This window comes from Theobroma cacao, chromosome 10, assembly GCF_000208745.1.
Source record: "Theobroma cacao cultivar B97-61/B2 chromosome 10, Criollo_cocoa_genome_V2, whole genome shotgun sequence".
Classification (NCBI taxonomy): Eukaryota; Viridiplantae; Streptophyta; class Magnoliopsida; order Malvales; family Malvaceae; genus Theobroma; species Theobroma cacao.
This window is the reverse complement of record NC_030859.1, coordinates 7894229-7901212: the sequence shown is the minus strand read 5'-3', so window position 1 is coordinate 7901212 and position 6984 is coordinate 7894229. Positions and strand designations below refer to the sequence as shown.

General features: G+C 34.9%; 1 pseudogene; it reads right to left on the bottom strand.

The window, feature by feature from the left end:
* Nucleotides 6014-6758, bottom strand: LOC108663607 (annotated as a pseudogene).

Sequence of the window (6984 nt, the reverse complement as noted above, 5' to 3'; positions counted from 1 at the left end):
GCAAAAGACCACTCTTCCATCCAGTGAGGGAGGATTGGACATCTGCAGCCTAGGTGATGTGTTCGAGGCATATAGCATAAAGCTTTGGTGGAGGTTTATGTCTTGTAACAACATTTGGATGTGATTTATGTGGACAAAATATTGTATTGGAAAATTTCAAGGTACGTTCAGCCGAAACTTCATGATTCATAAATATGGAAATGGATGCTTGCCAGTTGCCCAAACACAGAGCAATACACTAGATGGTGGATTGGTAAGGGTGAGTTATTCTTTTGGCATGATTGTTGGATGGGTGAAACTCCCTTAGTTAATCGTTTCTCATCATTTGTTTCATCCATGACGAGAGTCTCCTATTTCTATAATGATGGAAAATAGAATGTGGATAAGTTGAACAATGTGTTGTTGGAGGATGTTGTGACGAAAATTCTAAAAATTTCGATAGATCCTTCTAGTGATGATAGGGTGTATTGGGTGCCAACCTCGAATGGGCAATTCACTATTAAGTCCGCTTAGGAGATGATTCGACAATGCCAGTCGGTAAATCCAGTGTTCAATTTAATTTGGCAGAAAAGCATTCCTTTAACTATCTCTTTTTTCCTTTGGAGGTTGTTACAGGATTGGATCCCAATTGACATGCGATTGAAAAGCAAAAGGTTCCAGTTAGTTTCTAAATGCCAACATTCCAATTCAAAGAGTCTCTCTTGCATGTCATGTGGGAATGCCCAATTACTACACAGGTTTGGAATTATTTTACAAAATTTTTCCAAATCAACATAACTCATCCCCGAAATGTTTGTCAAATTATATTGGCATGCTGGTTCTCTGGTGATTATACGGAAAAAAGACACATACGCACGTTAATGCCTTTATGTATTTTTTGGTTCTTATGGGTTGAAAGGAATGATACGAAACATAGGAACCTTGGTATGTATCCTAACAAAGTGGTGTGGAGAGTACTCAAACTTATCCATCAATTCTTTCATGGGAGGCAATTCCACCAATGGCAATGGAGGGGAGATCTATAGATTGCTTAGGCATGGGGTCTAATATTTCATTAGGTAGCCCCACATCCACCAAAAATATTCTCTTGGCATAAACCATCAGCATGTGAGTTTAAGTTGAATGTTGATGGAAGTTCCAAGCATAATTTTCAGAATGCTGCTAGAGGAGGACTTCTTCGAGATCATACAAGTACCATGATTTTTGGATTTTTTGAAAATTTTTGACCGTGTGATTCATTACAGGCAGAGTTAATGGCACTACACAGGGGTTTACTTTTGTGTATTGAGTACAATGTTACTAGACTTTGGATAGAAATGGACGCAAAAGTAGTGGTACACATGATAAATGAGGGTCACCAAGGATCCTCTAGGACTTGGTATTTGCTTGCTTCCATTTGCAGATCCTTAAGTGATATCTCTTTTCAGATTTCACACATCCACAGAGAAGGAAACCAGGCAGCAGACCATGTCTCAAATCGAGGGCATACGCACCAGAACTTGTAGGTACTTTCACAAGTGGAAGGTCAGCTTAAAGGTATTCTTAGATTAGATAAAGTTAGTTTACCTTATGTTCGCTTCAAATGAATGTAAAGGAGTAGTACTCCTAATTTATTTTTCTTCTTTTGTTATTCACATAGATTTTTGTAATATGGAAGTGTTTCAATTTTATGACGATAGTAAAAATATGGTCATAAAATGAAACACTCCACTCTAGGTGCTTTTCTTATTTTCATTTCCTGTTTTAAATTTTATTTTAGTTTATTGTCTCAATGTAATAGTAAGGAATATCTATTTTTACTGTAGCATCAAAAGTTATGCACGTAAAATGGTTTTCCTTTCTCTAGGTGCTTCTTTGAAACTTTCTTATGATCATGTAATTTGGAGGTATGGTTAGGCCCCCCTCCTTTGTACTTTTTAATTCGTAATTAATAAAATTTAATAGGGTAGCTAGGCCCAGCGTGAATTTCCAGCATTAAAAAAAAATACTCAAATAAAATCCACAGAATCAAGCAAGCTCCCACGAAATCAAATATTATTCAACCTTATACACAAATCACAAATCGTCTCGTACACGAGGAGTAAAAATTCAAGCCACAATATAAACAAGGGAGCTGTAGAAAATCATATAGTTCCATTTTCACCATGCAAAGAAATAAGAGTTTGAGAACACAAAGAGATGTCTTTCTCGAGTGGGTAATACTAATAAAACCTGTGGTCCCACTACCATGTAATAACATCTAGAAGCCTTACTTCCACCGGATTCCCACATGCCATGGCAGTCTCGACGATGTTGGCTGACATAAGAGAAATCAAGCAGTTGTAATCGCGAATATCATTGGTGGCCTAGCCACATATAACAACCTATGGACTTGCCACGTATATCATAGACCATGGCCTCAGCCATGTCTAATAGCCCATCGACAACCCAAAGAATTTTTAGCTAGAGCTCACTTGTGCACAAGGGTTACACTTAACCGACGGCCTACTCTCGAATTTCTCAATTTGATAAAACCATTTAAAATCCAAATCGGGTTTTCAAATGATCATTTCAAATCATTTTCGGAATATCGATCAAATAGCAGACTAAAACCCCTCTTCGTAAAACTTTGCAACATAAAACCTTTTACATAAGGTTTGAGAGTCAAATCAGCATGGTGAATACGAAATTCATTCATGAATGCACACTACACAAACTATAAGGCACATTTTGGACAAAAATTGTATTCAAAAGCTTGTTTCCTAGCTTTAAAATCCTTAACGTATATAGCTTATATATATATATATATATAATCAAAGATTTTCCAATATTTTCGCATCCACAAAATACCTAGGATTCTACTAGCTCATGCTTTCCACAAATTTGCATTTAAAGCAAATCATATGTATCTTTAAATAGGTACGAGAATTTTAAAATAGACACCCTCTACTCACCTTACGATAACGGGATACTATGTCGCTATTAGTTTGAAGCGTATCTAGCTATTCCTACTTGCCGGTCGCTCATTACTTCCTTCGACACGCCACCACAGCACACTATCTTTACTTTTGCACTTCCTAGCAACAATCCAAATTCAATATCTTTAGTGCATATCATTTCCACTTCTCTTTCTCATTCAATCATGAATTCTTATTCAACTAACTTATATCTTGTTACATTTTTACCAAAGTCACTTATATCCTTTAATTGCGTAATTCTTTAGATTATAAACACTGACAACTTATTCTAGACTCTAGCACACATATGAATCTTTTCCAAGGATATTTATCATATTCAGCCATCATTTCCACACCAATAACCTAGCATATGGCAGCAATTATAATTTACTTCCAATAAGCATTTTCTAAATCCACATGCACCACAATTTACATCTACATGCTGCCACCAATCATAATATCAATATTCATTCATGCACACCAATATTCATAGCCTTTTAAACCTCTCACAACAACACACATTCACACATTACATTGTTCTAAACTTTAAACTACCACAATTGCTCCTAACAACATCACATTAACATCACACTTTGTAGGTCTTACCACTTTTCTCTCACCTTAATTCCACTAGACACCCACAGGTTTGGTGGCTTGCATGTCACCAAATGGTCTCCAAATCTAGCCAATCTTTGCTACCACAAGCACAAACAATCAACATATATCTCATTTTCCTTTCTACTTGTGATTTAGAGGTTAAAACACTTATCCACCACTTAATCTAGCTCAAAACCACCATGCATTCCAAGATTCTTCCACATGCATGCCTTGGGTTCCTTGGATCTCTGTTGATCCTTGCTACCACTAACAAAACCTCACATTATAATTGGTTCAAAATGCATGCATTCAAACAAAAGAACAATTTCTACCTTCCTTACCTTGGAATCTTCAAGACAAACCACTAAAATCGTTCCAAACCTCAACAATAGTGTGTGGGTGGGGAGAAAAACCTCTCAGTTTTCTCCTTTCTCCTCCAAGGCTTAGCCCCCCTCAAAGCTTTTCTTTTCCTTCATTCCTTCCCCTTTCTCCTTTCTCTCTTTTATGTTTCTCTTTTTCTTGCTCTCGGGTGGAATTTTGTCAAGCTTTCTTTCTTTCTTTCCTTCTCTAAATGGCTGGCCTTCTTTCTCTCAATTTCTCAAGCTAACCACATATCTCTCTCTTTTACTCACTCAAAGGCATTGTTTTGCTAAGCCATCAAGCCATTTTCTTTTTCCTTTCCTTTTCTTTTTAATTGTTTATTACATTGCCACTCATTTGGACTAATCACATTTCATGCTTTCTTTTTCTCTTCATTTCATTTGGCCAACTTCCAAGACCAATAAAAAAACATGCATCAATTTCCTTTTATTCTTATTTGGCCATTTTGCCAACCAATAAGCTTTCATGCACCAATTTCCTTTCTTCCATATTGGCTAAACACCCATCCTTCGTTATCCTTTATTTCTTTATTCCACCAATCATACTTCATGCACAACTTAATCTTATCTTTTATTTGGTCTTCTATTAATTTATTCAAGTCATACACACCTCACATCTTCCTTTTTCTTATTTGGCCACTTAATGCACCAATACCATTGTATGCAAAATAGATCTAATCTTAAATTTACTATTTTTCCTTTTTACCATGCATGGTAGGGGTCCCACATGTTCTCTACTACTTCTTTTTTACATGCCATCATTTGCATGTAATAGTGAATTTTTGCTTGCAAATTCCATCATTCCACATAATTTAAATTCCCTTGGTTAGTAAATTTCCACTTAACTCCAAATTGTAGTAATTGCACATAAGTCCTCGACTTTTCCTTATTTAGCATTTGTCCCACCAAACTTTTCATCCTTTACAATTTAATCCTAGATCATTTCATTTAATTCTGATTTTTTCATATCTTTTTTCCTTTACATGTATACAATTAAAATATATAACTTGCACTTCACCAAGATATCACTATAATATTTAAATATATACTTACCCGATCGTGCTCTATTAAATAAAGACATGCGGGTCCCACTTACATTGTTCTTCTTCAAAAATTCTCTTGTTCTTCTTCTCCCCAATTTAGATTGACCTTATACTCCTCTTCTATGACTAATCTCGACATCAAATAAAATATTAATATTTTAATATTATTTTATTCTAAAATTTTACACTTGTCTCCTCGAGTCTCAAAACGTCTTATTATGCCCCGATTCACTTCCAAATCACCTTTTAATGTGCTAATTAATCCTTGACAAAAATATTATTATTTAATTATTATTTTCGCCTGTGCAGAATATTTTACTCTTAAACATTCCTTCCACCTTTCACCGCTTTTTGGCACGTAAATTTCACATCAATTGGCCCTTTGTCTTATCAATACAGTTATGTTGACTACTATACAGGGGTACAGAGTGTTACACACTACTTAAACATGAAAGGCTTATCTCAAAAATAAAATTGAACACCATGTAAAAATTTCTTTGTTTGATGGAAATTTAAATTTGGGGGAAAAATATTGCTTACTAGATAGCTCACAAAGTCAGCATACCAAGGAATTGATTTCTTACCCACACGAAGGATTTGTTCATCAGGAAAAGTTGCCTTGATTAAGGTTGAATCCTTACTTTGAGCTTTATTCTCCAATCTTGAGAAGTGGTCTGCCACTTGATTTTTGTTATTTTTCTATCACGAATCTCTAAATCAAATTCCTATAACAAAAGAATCCACCGTATCAATCTTGGCTTAGCATCCTTTTTGGCAATCAAATATTTGATCGTTGAATGGTTAGTGTACACCATCAGCTTTGTCCCCACTAGATAGGAACAAAATTTGTCAAAAATAAAAACTACAGTCAAAAGCTCTTTTTTTATTATGGTATAATTTTTATGTGCCTCATTCAAAGTCTTGCTAATATAATAGATGGAATGAAAGATTGTATTCTTCCTTTGTCCCAAAATAGCTCCCATCGCACAATCACTCATATCACACGTTAGTTTCAAAAGGAGAGTCCAATAGGACTAATTATAATAGGTGTAGAAATTTATCTTTTCTTCAATTCATCAAAAGCAACAAGATAAGCATTATCAAAATTAAATGTCATGTCTTTTTCCAATAAATTGCAAAGCAATTTAGAAATTTTTGAAAAGTCTTGGATAAATCTTTAATAAAAACCAACACAACCTAGAAAACTTATAATACCTTTGACATTTATTAGTGGTAGCTTCTCAATTGTTTCAATCTTCACTTTGTCTACCTCAATGCTGCTACTAGAGATATTGTGCCAAGGGACAATACCTTCTTGCACCATGAAGTGACATTTTTCCCAATTGAGCACTAATTTGTTTCTTCACATCTATTGAGTACCCTAGCAAGATTCATAAGACAATCATCAAAATTATTTCCAAAATAGAAAAATTATCCATAAATACCTCCAAACATTGCTCCACCATGTTTGTGAATATGGCCATCATACATCTCTAAAAGGTGGCAGATGCATTACATAATCCAAATGGCATTCTTCTAAAAGTAAATGTGCCATAAAGACATGTACAGGTAGTCTTTTCTTGATCTTCAAGGGTAAGAGCAATTTGATTAAAACTAGAATTACCATATAGAAAACAATAATATTCCTTACCAGCCAATCAGTCTAACATTTGATTAATGAATGGACAAGGGAAGTGATCTTTCCTTGTAGCTTTGTTAAGCTTGCAATAATCCATACAAACTCTCCATCTAGTCACAATTGTTGTTGGAATAAGCTCATTATTGTCATTGGAGGCCACCATCATCCTCCTTTTCTTAAAAGCACATTGAACTAGACTTACCCATGAGATATCGAAAATAGGATAAATTATTCTAGCATCGAACAACTTAATATTTTTTCCTTGATCAGTTCTTTCATGATGGGATTCAATCTTCGTTGGTCTTCAATTGTGGATTTATGATTTTCCTCAAGAAGAATTTTATGCATGTAGATAACTAATCATTCTCAACCGTTTGGTTTCTCTCCAA